The sequence below is a fragment of the Sarcophilus harrisii genome, chromosome 1 (genome assembly GCF_902635505.1).
Source record: "Sarcophilus harrisii chromosome 1, mSarHar1.11, whole genome shotgun sequence".
Classification (NCBI taxonomy): domain Eukaryota; kingdom Metazoa; phylum Chordata; class Mammalia; order Dasyuromorphia; family Dasyuridae; genus Sarcophilus; species Sarcophilus harrisii.
The window spans coordinates 84,538,263-84,554,860 of NC_045426.1; the positions used below are offsets into that span (position 1 = coordinate 84,538,263).

At 42.8% G+C, this 16,598-nt stretch overlaps 1 protein-coding gene across 1 annotated transcript in view; it reads right to left on the reverse strand.

Annotated features, from left to right (window-relative positions):
* Positions 1-11,962: 11,962 nt before the first annotated feature.
* The window catches only part of BSN (bassoon presynaptic cytomatrix protein), a 117,074-nt gene continuing 112,438 nt past the window's right edge, over positions 11,963-16,598 (reverse strand). The window contains exon 11 of the mRNA XM_031959159.1: positions 11,963-14,838. The gene's annotated coding sequence lies outside the window, so the exon portion shown is untranslated. The remainder of the gene's footprint in view (positions 14,839-16,598) is intronic.

Here is a 16,598-nt window from a genome sequence, read left to right on the forward strand (position 1 = left end):
CCCAGGTCGCATTTCCGCAGTGCCTGAGGGCAAAGCGCTCCGGATGGATACGCCCTCTCCGCGGAGCGCCCCAATAGGAGAGGAGAGGCGGGGCCGGGGTGGGTGCGGCTCAGGGAAGGCGGGATTGAAGTGCTTTCGCACCAATCTCCGCTGCTCCCCGAATGCCGAGTCCCCACCCCACTCAAAGACACGCCTTCTCTGGCACTCCCTTGAGGGGCGGGGCGCCGAGGGCACGACTCCTCTGGTTGGTGGATGTGAGCGGGGCCTGCGCCTTTCCTCCAGTGCGTGCGTTTCTTTGTAGCCAGGCCCGCCCCTTCGGTTTGTCTCGGGCCCGGCACTTGCAGGAGTCGGGCATTGCACGCTCAGGTGTAACCAGCCCGCTTTCTACCCAACCGTCGTTTGTTTAAGCGCCTACTTCGGCGCCAGGCGCTGCGCCAAGCACAGGAGATGCTCACGAAAGCCAAGGCGATCCCAGCTCTGAGGTGCTGCACACAAATAGGGGGGAGGCCGTCTCCGAGGGAAGGCTTTCCCATGGGATAGCAGCAGGAAAAGGATTTTGCAGAAGGAGACTTGGGCCGAGATCAGAAGGAAGTTGGAGACAGAGATAAGAAATTGATGCATTTGTTCTCAAATTCTTATATTAGGGAATAACCGTCTTAGAGCAAGGCTGCCAACTGCCGTCCCCAGGCTGGTGGCAGCCCCTTCCCAGGAGCCTGAGGCTTTAAAATCGGAATGGACTCTACCAGCCATTTGGTTGCATCCCCTCCCTTTACGGAGGAGTCAGCTAGACAGCTGTTCTTTAATGATGATTTAGGGATTGGATCGGTTTGGCGAGTTTGGGGTCTTTTGGTTTTCCTTAACAGATGATGCTGGAGAGTTGCAATTGCCAAAAAGAAGGAGGAAGAGAAGAATTTAATCTATCCTGATTTATGGTTGGAAAGGGTCTTACAGGTCGAGTCCAACACTTTATGTAACATAAATTGAAGGCAAGAGGCGATGAGCGACGGCCTGTGGGGGCCTGGGCTCTACGTTTTCATTTCAGCACACTTTCCACTGAATCATGCCTCTTTCAGGCCAACCCTGGTGATAAATCTCTTTGCACTCAAAAAATTAAGTTTTTGGATGCTGGACCACATTGAGTCCTGGGTCTCCTGTGTGGTGAAATAATATTGGATTCACTCAAGGACATCTAGCTCTGACCCAATAGCCCTGGCACCATAAAAACATTTAGTCCTTGTGAACCTCAGTTTATTCATCTTTTAAAGGGGAATAATGATGCTCGTGTACTTCACAGGGTCGTTGGGAGAAAATAATTTTGTAATAAGTGAGATAAGACCTGAACCTGTGATTTAATTGACAGAACTTTGAGATGAGAACGAGCCTTTAACCAAATGCTGGTCTACTCTGTCTAGTGGCCCAGGGAAGCCCTTCTCAAAAGTGTGATTCATAGATTGCAGAGGATTCCCTGAGACATTATCAAGGGGGTTGGTGAGATTGAAACTATTTTTATTAATACCAAGACATTATTTATCTTTTTCACAAGGAAAATTAGTTCTTCAACAAGCACGTAGTGCAGTTTTCTAGAGGTTACATGACTTGTGTTAATTAACAACAATTTAGTAGCTAATATAAAGATGAGTTACTGCCTCTTTTGCAGAATTGTACTTGTGCCTTACAAGTGATAGAATCTACAGATATGACTGGGTTTGCTCTTTTGCTTCCATTTATTTAACATCAGCACCAATGTGTCACCAAAGATGATAGTCTTTTATCAAATACAAATACAAAGTGGTGCTGAAATATTCAAAGTATTGAATAACTTTCTGGAACCTCATAGTTTATGATAGGACAACTGTGTTGACATTTGTATTGATGGTACAAACCCAATGGTGGGTGAAACTATTGTTGAGGTGAATAATGGCATCCCTAGGTATCATGCAGTTAAAAAAAAAAACTATTGTTGAGGTGAATAATGGCATCCCTAGGTATCATGCAGTTAAAAAAAATCCAACAAACCAGTTTCACCAAAGAATGTCCTTAATGAAGTGTTAAAAATGATTAATTTTTGTTAAATTTCTGCCTTGAGTATAAATCTTTTTAATATTCTGGGTGACAAAATAGGTAGTATGCATAAATCATTTTTGTATACCAGAGTAAGATGATTGTCTTGAGGAAATACACTTGTGTGTTTGAATCACGAGCTGAACTCGCCATTTTTAAAAAAGGAATACCATTTTTACTTGAAAAAATGACTGCCAGACAAATGAGAGTTATTTAGAGTTGGGTATTTGGCAGACATTTTTTTTTTGAATATGAATGAAATGAGCCTATCTCATCAAGAAAAACAACTGACAATATTTGTTGCCAGTGATAAAATTCAAGCTTTTAAGTGAATATTAGAATTTTGGAAAATTTTTATCTGCCATCAGGAGCTTCCCAGTTTCCTAGTACTTGAAAGGCTTTGCAGATGAGATGGATGATGATATTTACAAATGTAATTTTTTTCTATTATATAATGAAATGTGTCAGTGTTTGAAAGCTCTATATGATTTAATGGATCAATAATTTCCAAATTTCTATGTTATAAAATTATATATGAGTAAAAGATCCATTCAAAGTGCAAGATAGACCACTGGGTTTTAATGTAACAGAGTAAGGAAAGTTCATTGATACAGTATCCATTGCAATTAACCTTTAAGAAACTAGCAGCTGTTGAATTTTGGTGTAGCATCAGAGAAGTTATCCACAATTATATGGAAAAGCTATTAAAATGCTTCTCTCTTATCCAAGTCCATATCTGCAGAAGGTGGGATTTTCTTTATATACTATAATCAAAACAAAATATCCTAACAGATGGAATGCAAAAACATTTGTCTTCTATTAAGTTACACATAAGAGATTCACAAAAGTCTAAAGCAATACTACTCTTCTCACGAAATTTGTTTTTGTTTTGGAAAGTATGGTTATTTTTCACAAAAATGTTATCTATGTTAACATGTAATGGGTTCGTTATTATTATTTTTAAGTGAATTAATAAGGACATATTTTTAAATGATCAGTTTTAAGTCCTAAAATGGTAAATATTGATAAATATAACCCATATAAACAAAAGCTCTTTGGGGGTCCCAATCAGGGAATATAAAAGAATTCCTGAGGCCTAAAATGGGGTACTGTGGCAAACACTGGAGCACTGTGCTAAATGCTGTCACAGGCCCTTTTTTCCCCTCTTTGTCTTTGTGCTATCACTTAAGTTCCCCAGAGTTCAAATATCATCTGTATGCAGATGATTTCCAGATCTATATCCAGCTCTCATTTATTTCCTGAGCTACAAACCTACATCGCCAACTGTCTACTAGACATTTCAAATTGCAGGTCCAATACATGTCTCAAACTCAATGTTTCTAAAACAGAGCTCATTGTAATTGCCCCTAAATCCTTCCTTGTTTTGAACTTCTCTCTTATTGTCAAGGATCACACTGTGCTCCTACTCACTCATTTTTGAAATCTTAAGAGTCCAACTTGACTCCTTGCTTGCACCCATCTCTCCTATCCAGTTGTCAAATCTTGTCACTTTTGCTTTTATAGCATCTCTCATATGTCCCCTTCTCTTCATTCACGTGGCTTCATTCACGTGGCTTCATTCACGTGGCCCTCATCACCTCTGTTCTGAATTATTGAAATAAGACTTATAACTGGTCTCCCTTCCTCAAGTCTTTCCCCACTCTGATCCAAAGTGATTCTCCAAAATGAAGTCTTGCCTCTGTCTTCTCCCTATTAAATACATCAACCTCAGAGATTAAATGTCTACTGTTTGGCACCTGAAGCGCTTTACAATTTTGTGCCCTCCTTGCTTTCCAATCTAGATTCACTTTCTTGAGTTCTGCAATCCAGCCATACTGGCCAATCTGATGTTTCTGGAACAGGATACTGCCTCCATCGTTTGCTCTGGCTGTCCCCCAGGCCTAAAATGTTCTGCTTCTCATTTCTAATTCTTAGAGTTCCTGGTTTTCTTTGGAACTTCCTTTACATGCATCTACTTCGGGAGGCTCTGCTGGTCCCTACCTTCCCTCTATCCCCAGCTGCCAAGGTTTTCCCCATGTAAGGTTACCTGCTATCTATTCTATGTATCCAGTATGTACCTAATTATTGACATATTGTTGTCCCCACTAAAATATGGTATATACCAAATTTGCTCAATGATTACAGAAAAAAACTCTTATGTCAAGATGGAAAGTCTCTCAGAGAATATCTAATTAAATTTATAGCTGCAGATGCTAATTCCAATGTTCAGCTTTTTTTTTTTTTTTAATGTGAGATAGGGTCATCCTGAACTAGTTAACTTTAATATCTCTGAGCCTATTTCTTCATCTGAAAAAAAAAGAGAGAATAATAATACTTCTCCACAAGAAAGGATTGTTGTGAGGGACGTATTTTGTATATCTTAAAACGAAGCAGAAATATTATAATGATTAAATCTTTAAGGGTGGGATGCTATAGACAGGTTGAAGGTGCACCAGTGAGTGAGAGCCTGGGAACAAAAACAGTGGAGAAAACTTTGGGTTTGCATCTATGTCACCAGGTTTGAAAGCTGAATTGTGGCCTGATGGAAGGGTGCTAGATGGCCATTTTTACTAGTTTTAGGATCTGATGAGGATGGCTTCTTGTTTTTCTTAAAAAGGCATTCTTGAGAAAGCTGACTAATGTCAAATTAGCCTTTTTTTTTCTTTTTTTTTTTTTTTTTTTTTAGGCAATGGGGTTAAGTGACTTGACCAGATTCACATAGCTGTAAGTGTCTGAGGCTGAATTTGAACTCAAGCTCTCCTGACTTTAATGCTTTATTCACTGTGCCACCTAGCTGTCCCTGTCAAATTGATTTTAAAAACCAATGACAATATTTTAAACATATATATGCATATAATATATGTATGTGTATATATATAAAACACATATAAAGTTGTAGCAAAGAATTAGAAGCAAAGTGGATGTCCATCATTTGGGGAAATGGGTGGATAAATTATTGCACATGAGTTGAAGGAATATTATTGTGCCATAAAAAATGAGTAGATTCTGAGATATCTGTGATGACTCTATTAATTTAAGAAAAGTAAAGTAAACTGATTCAGGAGAACAATTAATACAATGACAACACTACAAATAAAAACAGCTTTAAAAGACTTAACTATGATCAACACAATGACTAATCGCAGGGTCAGAAGATGAAGCAAACTTTCTACTTCTTGGTGGAGAAGCAGGATATGCATTTTTGGACATGACCAATGTGTGGATTTATTTTGCACGACTGCACTTGTTTGTTAGGGAAAAGGGCTTTAAAACTCTGTGTGTGTGTATAGGGATAGGATAATGATATAAAAAGGAAGAAAATAAAGAAAAGATGTTCAATGAATCATTACGGAAATAAACTGAAGAGAACATAAGAAAGTTCAGAAGGGACACAGATAAGGAGGGAAGTGTTGGAACTATAGCATGAATAGGTACCCAGTGTCATGCTAGATTTGAAATACACCAAAAAGCTATAAATATCAGACATATGTGGTTTCCTATTCAGTCTACTTTTTCTGTTTTTTTATATGAAGAAATATTCTTGTTTATTTATGTTTTTCAAATTCATAATGATAAAAAAGTTAATAAAAACAAAACATCCTAATTGGAAAGTTATCTGACCTATGTACAATGCCCAGCTTTCTGTCTGGTGAGCTCTCAGTAGGGATTCAATTTTGTCCTATTTAAGGAGAGCCCCCAAATTCCCTAAACGACTGTTCTAGCCCCTGGACACTGACCTTGTAAAATGTATTTGGGGACAGGAGTAGATACTTGAGTGAATCATAGCATGACGACATGATACAAGATAGCTGAGCATTGGGGATGGGGCAGAATCCCCAGAGGCTTCATATTCCATTAAATGGTAGCAATCAGCCATTTCTCTAATGCACCTGCTTTTTAGAAAAGAAACAGATCAAAGGGATCTCTGAGGTCATCGCATCCAACCCTGATATGAAGCAGGAATCCCCTGGGCAATATATTCTACATGTATCTTGTATGATTTACTGACCAATTTGCTTACCAATTACTGACATGTTGCCTCCACCCACTAGAATGTGAGCTCTTTAAGCAAAGGAGCTATTTTTGCCTTTCTTTGTATTCCCAGCATCTAACATTGCACTTGTGTGACCTCAGGCAAGTGAGTGAGCCTCCCGGGAGCCTTGGTTTCCTTATCTGTAACTGAGGGAGTTGGCCTCCAAAGTCCCTTCCATTTATGGTTCTGTAATCTATGAAATATGTAAAATTGTATTAACTCATTTTTTTTTTTGGCTATTGATTCATATGCTCCTTAGAGTCCTTGAAAAACTCTAGGTTTTCATGTATAACAATTTAGACATTTCTCCCTCATTCTGCACCTGCACAGTTGATTTTTTGAACCTAAATATAGAACCTCACATTAATTCCTACTAAATGTTCCATCTCTATTGGATTTGCCCCCTGCTCCACCCTACCAAGATTTTTTCATTTACTAATAAAATTAGTAAATTTTATTCTTCCAGAGGGAGGAAGGGGGAATAATAGCTAGGATGATTGATGAGTGGAGTGGTGTAACCACTAAGTATGAAAAGAACTTCACCAATCCCTATGTTTATCCTTATTGAGTTTACACCTGATGTTCCTGAACCTGTTTTCCATGAGCTGGTAAGTATGTAAAGGAGACTAGCTCTCCCCCACCCCGTTTTTCTTTTACTCTTGAGTAAAAAATAGTAAAAGTCCCCAAATTCAGGAGCTACTCAGGTTTGTCTATAGACAAGTCACAGTTCAAGGAATAGTTAATGTTAAGTCCCTTTTGTAGCCAAGATACTGTCCTAGGTACGAGGGAAACTTTTCCTTGCTTTGACATGTTAAGATGGCTACATATCAGACTGGCACAAGAGCTTCTTTGAATAACTGTGTTTCTCTTCTTTAAATTCAGAAGCAGATTACAGATTTTGAAACTGTCTTCCAGCAGATAGAGCTAGTCTACTCAGTTTCATTTCATTCATAATTTGATAAAAATGCAAAGATGCTATTATCTAAATGGTTGATAAAAATGCTGAATGATATAGGGCCAAGGACATAGCCTTTCTATTGTTGTTCCTTTCTCTCCCTTCCAGGGAAATTAATGGATGAATCAGCTCATTAATCACAGATCTGGTGGTAGTGGGAATTCGTGGAGCATATATCTTGGGTAGCAACAGAGCAGACTTGCTTCTAGAGAAGCCATTACAAGTTTGCCACAGCAAATTGCTGAACCAATTAGGCCAGTATTTAAGGCATCTCTGCTGAGACCTCAGTGACCCAGAGTTTTCTAGTTCTTGTTTGGGAGTCAACCAATACACCATGCAATAAGCATTATTAAAACCCACTGTGGTGGGTGCTAGAGATATAAATGTAAGTGTGAACCAGTCCTTGAGGAGCTCATAATCTAGTGAGTGGAGATAAACATACATATAGATAGGAATATACAAAATGGGTATATGATAGGTACAAGATAATATTGTGAGGAAGGCATTAGTAGCCAGGGGGATGATGAAAGGCTTCATTAAGAGTCTTCAGAAGAAGGTAGGTCTTGAGCTGATCCTTGAAGAAGGTAAGGATTCGAAGGGTCAAAAGTAATAATAATAATAATATCTAATATTTAGATAGCATCTACTATGTGCCAAATACTATGCTAAGCATTTTACAAATAATCTTACCTGATCCTTACAACAACCCTGGGAATTGAGTGCTATTAAACCCTAAAATTAAATTTTACAATTAAGGAAACTGAAGCAAACAGAGTTTAAGTACCTCCCTTAAGTTCATATGGATGGTAGGTGTCTGAGGCTGGATTTGAACTCTGGACTTTCTGACTCCACCAAATCCAGTGTGTTATCCACTGTGGAGGGGTTGCATTTCAGATATGGGGGATAGTCAGTTCAAAGGAATTGGTTGAAAGATGATGTGCCGTGTGTGATGGAACCAGGAGAGTTTGGCTGGAGGGCAGTGTATGAGTCTATGTATGAATATAAAACTAAGAACTAGCAGGGATCCAGCCGGTGATTTGATTGTACAGGTAACAGGGATCCATTAGAGTTTATAAACGAGCAGAATGACACGATCACACCTGAGCTTTAGGGAAATCATGTTGGAAGCTGGGTAGAGGATAGACTGGAGTACAGAGACTAACAGTTTGAGTTTTGTTCTCCTTGCCACACAAGAGGCTACTGCAATTGTCCAGGTGAGAGGTGATGAGAGCCTGAACTAGATCAGTGCTCATGTGAATGGAGAGAAGGAAAAAGATGCAAGAGATGTGGGAATTAGAAATAATAATGTGTGACAACCTGATTGGCTATGTGAGGTGAGGGAAAGGCAGGAATCAAGGATGATACCAAGGGGGTGAATCTGGGTTACTGGAAAAATGGCGGGGTCCTCCAGAGAAATAGAAAAGTTTGGAAGTGGGGCAGGGGAGAAAAGATGATATACTCTGTTTTGGTTATGGTGAATGTCAAATATCTACAGGACATCTGTAAAGCCAAACAGCCTCCATGCATCAGCAGGACAAACAACTTTTGTGGACATTTATATTTGCTGCTTTTATTTACTATTGCAACAATGATCTAAAATTACTCTGAAGGATTTATAATGAAAAATACTATCCATACTCAAAGAAAGAACTGTTTGAATCTGAACTGAATGCTGATGGAAGCATACTTTTTGGGGGGTACTTTATTTTTCTTGAGTTTTTTGGGGAGGAGTGAGAATCTATGTTTTCTTTCATAACATGATTTTTATGGAAATGTTTTGCATAATTTCACATATGCCTTCTCAGTCGGGAGTGAGGTGGGGAGGAAGCGAGAGAAAGTTAGAAAAACAAATATTAAAAATTATTTTACATGAAACTGGGAAAAATAAAATATTAAATGTAAAATTTGAAAAATTGCTATTGCAAATTGCTTCTTGGATTCCACCACTCCAGTAAAACAGGAACAATGCAGAAGCCGACCCATGCTTTATATCAAGTCCTTTTATTCTGTTATCACAGAAATACCTTGTAGGGGCAATATCTCATACTGAGTCACAATACAGAAGGCGGTACATTGAAATACTAAGAGTTCTCACAGGGCGCAGCAAGACAGACACACAATTTACAATGTTCAGATAGAGGACTTAGGTCATTGCACTTACAACTGTAAACTTGTTGGTTTGACTTTGTACAACCCCTCCCACCCCCACCCCGGCCCCATCAACAACAACAACCCCCCCCCCACCCCAGAATGGAATAGCCCGAGAAAGGCGTGGAAGCCCTCGGGTGAAAGGGGCTGAGGAAAACCATAAGAACTCTACAGATGACTCCTATAGCTTGGGAAAGGAGAAGAGAGAGAAGACCTGAGGGAAGAGAGAAGGGAAAATGGGAGGGAAGGCAGAAGAGGTATGGGTTTCAATCCCAAGGGCTAAATGAGGCAGTCTCTCTCCCCCAAACACACTCTCCTCACTCTCCTGTACACACACACACACACACACACACACACACACCCATTAAAGTATTGGCTTTCTCTTTTTGTACATCAAAGCAAAAGGTGTGCTGGCGCTGGAAGCGGGCCCCCAACACGAGTTTTTGAGTTTTGTTCTCTTTGCCACACGAGGTTTACACACTATACAATGTATTTACATGCCAGGAATGGAGAGGGCAGGTCGTGGTGACCCCAAGAGAGACCCCGGGGGAGGGGGGGCCAGGGCTCGGGAGGATGTCGGACTGTATGCACTTGTCAAGCCAGCGGCTCCCTGGGAAATACTGGCCATTCTGGGGGTGCCTGAAGGGGAGGTCACTGCTTTGGACACCCTGGGGGCTCCAGAGCTAACTGGGTAATCTTCAAATCCTCAACTTTAGTTTGGTTCTAAATGTTCTTAAGTGATCAGATAGCCTGCCCTTCAAGGGCAGGAACTGATCAGAGAAGCTCACATTGTCTCCTTCTCTGAGGCAGTGCAGAGTGAATATCTATATACACACGTACACGCACACAGGCATATATATATATATATATATATATATATATATATATTACTAGATTGGAAGTCAGGGACCCTGCGTCTTAGTTCCAAGTCTGCCACCAGCTGACTTCGTGCTCTCAGGTCACATCACATGTCAGCTCTCTCAGCCTCAGGTTACCAATCTGCACCACAGAGTTGGCTTAGAGGATCGTTAAAGCCCCTTCCAGATCTAAAGTTGTGATTGCCTCTGGAGTTGAGGAGGGGTCAAAAGGATGAAGTTATTGATAAGAGGGCTGTGGTGAGCGTGTGTGCTTTCCAAGAGGAAGCTGCCTGATGGAGGTAACCTCCAGGACTGTCAAAGGCAAAGTATGGAGAGTGTGCTAGCTTTCTGCCGGTGGACAGAGCCCCCAGGACAAATAAAGTATGTGTGGAAGCCCTCTGCGCCCCTCCCCACTAAGCGGAAAAGATCCAGAGCCCTCCCTACCCCTTACTTTCCCTACCCCCGCTCCAGGCGGTCTCTAGTGCTCTTGGCTCCATGTGGCAGGCTCTCCCATGGGCCTAGGGCCTTCGCAGGACTTAGCTGCTTACAGTTGTGCTGAGCACTTCTATCCCAAGTGTCCAAAATCTGTCCTGGCCTCCAGGTGGACGTCCCTTATCATGGCCACAGAAAAGGCTCTAATTGGGGACCACAGAGGTCTCTGGAGGCATCAAGGAGCTCAGGAAGCTCTCAGAAAGTTCAGGGGAGAGACTAACTTCACACGTGGTCCGGCTGGACGAAGACGCTAAGGCAGAGGGCAAGGATTTATCACAGAAAGGAACCCTCTGCTCATACCTTGAGGTGCGGTCCTGGTCAAGTACCTGAACCCCTCTGCCTCGGCTTTCTCATCAGGAAAGCAGGGAGTGACACTTCGTCTCCCCTCCTTTACACACACAATTAGAAAAGATCATACATGCAAGGTGAGCTGAGCTCCTCCGAAGAGGCCATGTCAGCGAGAGGTATCGTTACAAATGGGATATTTGTGAACACGCACATAGTTGGCGCTTAATAAATGCTTATTTCATTCCATCCCATTCCATAGTTCAATGAGGAGAATCAAGTAAAAGGCGGTTGCCATTACAAACAGCAGTCTCCAACAGCAGGGTAGGCCATCTAACAAGAACCCTGGCTGGTCAATATACAGACCAGGAAGTGCTTGCCACATGAGTCACCTGCATATTATCCTAAGGCCATGGAGGACCTTCTTGTCTATCTCTGGTGAGAATGAAGATATAGCGAAAGCAGGGCCTTTTCCCCACTGCCTTCCCTTACCTCATAATGTTTCATTCACTCCCATTAAGAAGTAGCCTTTTCTCAGGCTTTTGTCCCTGCTGACTTGGGGCTTAGGAAGGTCCCTTCCACTCAAATGGCAGCTAAGAAGCTCAGCCCTGTGAGATGAGTTAAACTCTGGAAGTTCTTGAGATAGCCCACCAAGGCTTTTCTGGACACAGAGGGACTCTTCTTGGAGAAAACTAGAACAAAATGAGGCTCCAGGCAAGGAGGCTGGAGTCTCTGACAGAAAAACGACACAGACAGAGGTCTCCCCTCCTGACTCCTAGAGCTGCCGAGAAAAATGGGAACTCTTAAGAAATATATGGTACCTGAACCCAAACAGCCTGGAAAAAGGCTAGGCTATGGGCTCAATGCCTTTGATGTGCCCAGGCCCACTGGGAACTTCCCAAGGCATGGTGGAAGTCAGTGATACCTTAGATGTGGTGGTGTAGGGAAGGAAAAAGCTTGGCACCTCACCAGTCCAGAAACTCTCACGTGTCCCAGACAGGCAGTTTGCATGTCCCTTGCCAATCAGTCTTTGTTTCATTCCCAAAGGTCGGCAACTCCTACACTGGTCTTCATAAATGTCAAGAATTATTCATCCCTGCCCCCCATTCTGGGTCCTTTTTCTTTCTACAGTCTTTGAAAGTTTTTTTTTTTGTTTGTTTTTTTTATCTTTAAGGTTCCTAGAAAATCTCTCTTTGATCAAAGCTAAGAAAGGAAGCCTCCAATTCTTTTTTTTTCCCTGAGGAAATTGGGGTTAAGTGGCTTGCCCAGGGTCACACAGCTAGGAAGTGTTAAGTGTCTGAGGCAAGATTTGAACTCAGGTCCTCCTCACTTCAGGGCTGGTGCTCTGATTCCTGAGTTCTAGCCCTTCCTCTAGGTAAAAAACATCAATCTTTGATTTTGTACTCACTTGAGCTTCTTAGCTGCTCCATCCCCTTTCAGGAATGGCCCGCTTTAATCAGGACTGAGCAGCACAGGTAAAACCAAAGTATAACAAACAAGCAATAAAACAACCTTTTAACTTCTAATCCAGAGCCTATGGGTATCCAATGCATCTTTTGAAAAATGGGCTTCCAGGCCTCCCCAAAGCCCCGGGCCAACGTACCTGTATTGGGCTTTGAGTTTCACAGAGGCTGAAGGCTCCAGTTGACCCTGAACAGAATAGTTTTCTAAGCCCTGGACGCAGTACTTCAGGCCAAGAGAGGTAAGGTAATCTAATTTAAAGACAGAGAATCTACAGTAGACATCTGGGACTGCTTAAACTCGCTTCTGAAAATTTTTAAAAGTCTCCTCCATTTCAAGGCTCTGCTACAGACACTGGGGTGTACAGTCCGTGTGTGGAGGGGTGATAGCAGGGGTCTTTGGGAAGACTGGTAGTGACTATGGAATCTGAGGACTCATAGCCTACCGTTACTATTTACTTCCTGGGTGACTTTGGGCAGGTTACTCCCTACTCTCTCTGGCCCTTAGCCGACACATCTTATTTTAAAAGGGGAAAGGAAGGGTCAGGTCAGATTCTTCTCAAAGGCCTTTTCCCATTGTAACTCCTCTGATCTGGAAGGAAGATTGGGGGGCCCCTCTCCACGCTGAGACATGTGGTCTGTGGGAAGGGGCGCAGGTCAGCCTGGGAGGGAGGGCGCAGGACCTCTCTCTCTTTCTCCGGACTAGAGGCACCTCTCCCGTTAGCACGGACAGTCCTTCCATAACAAGTGCATATGTCAACAAGAAGCATCTGAGTATAGGCGAGGGACTGAGGCAAAAAGAACCCCGAGCAAAGTACGGCAAGCATTTAAAGTAGATGAATTCGTGCAAAGAGGTAGCAAGCCATGCTCTACTCTAGGACAGGAGACAGTAACAGCAGCATGGTCACCCTTTGGCAACGACGCGTCCTTCATGTGGGTCGAACATGCCACAAATTGAAAACTTCACACACACAGGTGTTAGCTAGAAACATATCCATCCAGTTTCTCCATAGCACATTTGCAATTAAATTCTTATACATAACATTTAGTTTGTTAAATATTAACAGGTGTAGTGTGTTCTGTTTTTTTAAATTTTTTTTTGTTTTTTTTTTTGTTTTTTGTATTTCATTGCATAGAACGTTAGAAATGAGACTTGTTGCTGTTGCTCAGGTTGAAGGGAAGCTCCAATGTATGGGACCGTCGGGTAGGTTGTCTGGAACACTGCTGAGGCGAGAGCGGCTGGTGACAACCAGGACACCCCCACCCTGGGCTCACCGGTTGCTGACCGTGGCTCCCTCTCGCTTCCCAAGTCAGAGGTTCTAGGAACTTCGCAATGGCAACTCAAACCACATGGGCTTCCTTTTTTTGTTTTGTTTTGATTTTGATTTTTTGTTTTTAAATTTCTGAGCACGCCCACCGGTAATGGCTTAAGAAGGACTTGAATTGCACAGTAAGAGGAAGGAGAATGGCAGAGGCGACCTCTCCTGATGTCATCCCACCTCCTCGTGGGGCTCTTGTAGCCTACTGCACTCTATTGCTTCTACAGAGGACACCCCATGATTACCAGGTACAGAGAAAAGAAGTTAAAAAAAGAAAAGTGTGTTGGGGAGATAGGGAAGAGGAGGAAAGAAAAATGAAAGAAAAATGCTTATGAGGTATACAAGTAAATAAAATTGGAATGGTTAAGGCTGCTTTTGAAATAAAAAGAAATCTTCAGGCATAGGCAAAATAAGGAGATGGTTGTTATGAAAGCTTTGCCACTTGGATGTCTCACAATGGCTTGGTGATGGCTTCAAGGTGGCTGGCAGACACGCTTGGACTGCCACCATCTGTCTGGGGAAAAGCCAGCCAGTGCACATGCTGCCTTGCAGAGTCCTATGGCCTCGTATTTCAATAATGAAACAGTGTTAGGTCCTAGTGTTTTTTTTTTTTTGTTTTGTTTTTTAAGTTCTCTATATCCCACAGGTCCCTCGCTGCACACATTCCATCACCAAGGACAGGGTGCCTGCAGAGGGAGCTGTGGGGCCAACTGGAATGTGAAGGAAATGGAGCACTTGGCTCCCAGCCCTCAACTCAAAGCCCATCTCCAAGGCTGTGGAAAAACCTTTGAAGGCCCCGGAGTGAAGAAGTCCCAGTCGGCATGAGCTGGAACTCTGTGTATAACCCTGAAGGAAAGGCCCCTGGGCCCTGCTCAAAGCTCCACTTGGCAAGGGGGAGCGCTGGGCAGGGGCACTGCCTTTGGAGGTTCAAGAGTCTTCTCCAAGGGCAAAGTGGCAACCCCAAACTTCTGGACAGTCCCAACCAGGACCTTTGGCAAGTTTTCCTCAAGAAAAGTCTCCCCAAGAATGACTGCGGCTTGTTGTAGCCACTGCTCACCAGAGGGAACGAGGAGTCACTATAGACATTGTCTTTGGAGAGCAGTTCTGAGGGAGATACTGCTTGGTGGGGCTTCTGGGCAGATGCCTCACTCTGGTGGCTCCAGCTGGAAAAGTATCCACTGTGTCCTGTTTGTGTCACTGAGCCTAGGGTTTGCCATGAGTTCAGATGCTTGGAAGAGAAAAAGGAAAAGGGTGGAGGGAAGGAAGGAAGGAAGGAAGGAAGGAAGGAAGGAAGGAAGGAAGGAAGGAAGGAAGGAAGAAAAGAAGGAGAGTTGGTTATTTTGGCAAGAACAGTGGATGGCTATTTTTCATTCATGCCAATCTTTTTGCTCCCTTATGTACCAGTTCCCATCATGCACTGCTCTGTTGTCTCCAAGAATTGCATTAACTTAAGATTCCCAAATTTATAACAGAAATGAAAAGAAAAAGAGAAGAATTAGTACCTTCTAGAAAGATCAGAAATTGCAGAGGAACCAGGTAGTTAGTGCAAGCCCTTGCACTAGGGGTGCGAGGTGAGAACCCCTTCTATGAAACTACCTCCCTACAAACCCTTGCTGGTAATGAGCATCACTTTGTACAGTATCTGAGAAGGAAGGGATCCCAAGGGGTCACTCTTTTGACCTAGCACTGATTAGGTTCCCATTTACTGCTCACAGATATGATGAGATTGATTTTCTGGTTCAGAAAAGACAGTACTTGGGGTTGACAGGATTTGCTGCTGGAGGCTGCCCCAATTGCTCTTGGACCTTGGTATTCCCCAGGTAAATAGTAGGTTTTGTAACAGGCTGAGTGTTTTCATCCGGGGTCTACTGCTCTAGGTCCCACTGAAAGGCTGTGAGGGCAGAAAGGCAGTGTTTCCCATCTTATCTAGCCCCATGTCTAAGGACAGCTTCCTTACCCTCAAACACATTAAGTGGAGGTGTGTGTTTCACACATCCATGATCACTGCCCCCAGGTCCACCTATCCCTTACCCCCTCTAGTACTGCTACCATTTCTGTCCTCTGTGTCACAAACTGGCAATCCACAAGGGGCAGAGAAAAAAGAAAGGAGATCAAGAGACATTGAGAACCTCTTTATGCCTTGGATGTGTCCAAACGTCCCCAATCCCAAGAGGAGCCAGGAACCCCAAAGCGTGATCACGTTGGGACCCTTCTCAGGAAACTGGGGCAGAGGCTGACTCTGTGCTGGGCAAACTGCCTTCTGAAAAATACCCAGTGCTTCCAGACTGGGGAAGCAGTGCCAAATACCCAGGAGAGTGTCAGAGGGAAATGGTTAAATTTTCAGTGTGAGCATTTACACCTTAGAAATTGGCAAATGCTACAAATCAGGATTCAATTTACTGTTGTATTGATTTTCTAGACGAGAAAGTGACGGACAAAATCTAAAGGAAATTTAAGAACATTATGGGCACTTAAAAAAATTCAGGGAACCTGTTATTAAACATTTTACTAGCATAACCCTGCATAGAGTCCTATGGTCAATCAGTGCTGCACGTCAGATGGCCCACAGATACAGGCCTGAGCCCGACTCAGGGGATCCTAGGAATTCTGGCAGGTGAAAAGGCCAAGGAGGCAGAGCCCGTCCCAGGCCAGGCTGTCCTCTCTGTCCCCTTCTCATATTCTTCCACTGTAGCAAGAACTTTCTAGCTAAATCTCAGAGGAAACTGCTTCCTGGGTGCCGGCTGGTTTCTTCTGTCATTCCATACCCAGTGGAAGTCAGGCCTCTCCAGATTCCAGAGGCCCTCCACCTAGTGTCCTCCTCAGCTGTCTTCCCTGTCAGAAAACCTACCAGAATGCTTAAACTCCACTGAGACATCATGAACTCAAGCCTCTTTGGGGACTAGGTTGGTGCAAAAATGCCTTTGGTATGGCTCCCTGACCTATATCATAAAACATAGAACATATGTTATACATAAATGTGATATATGT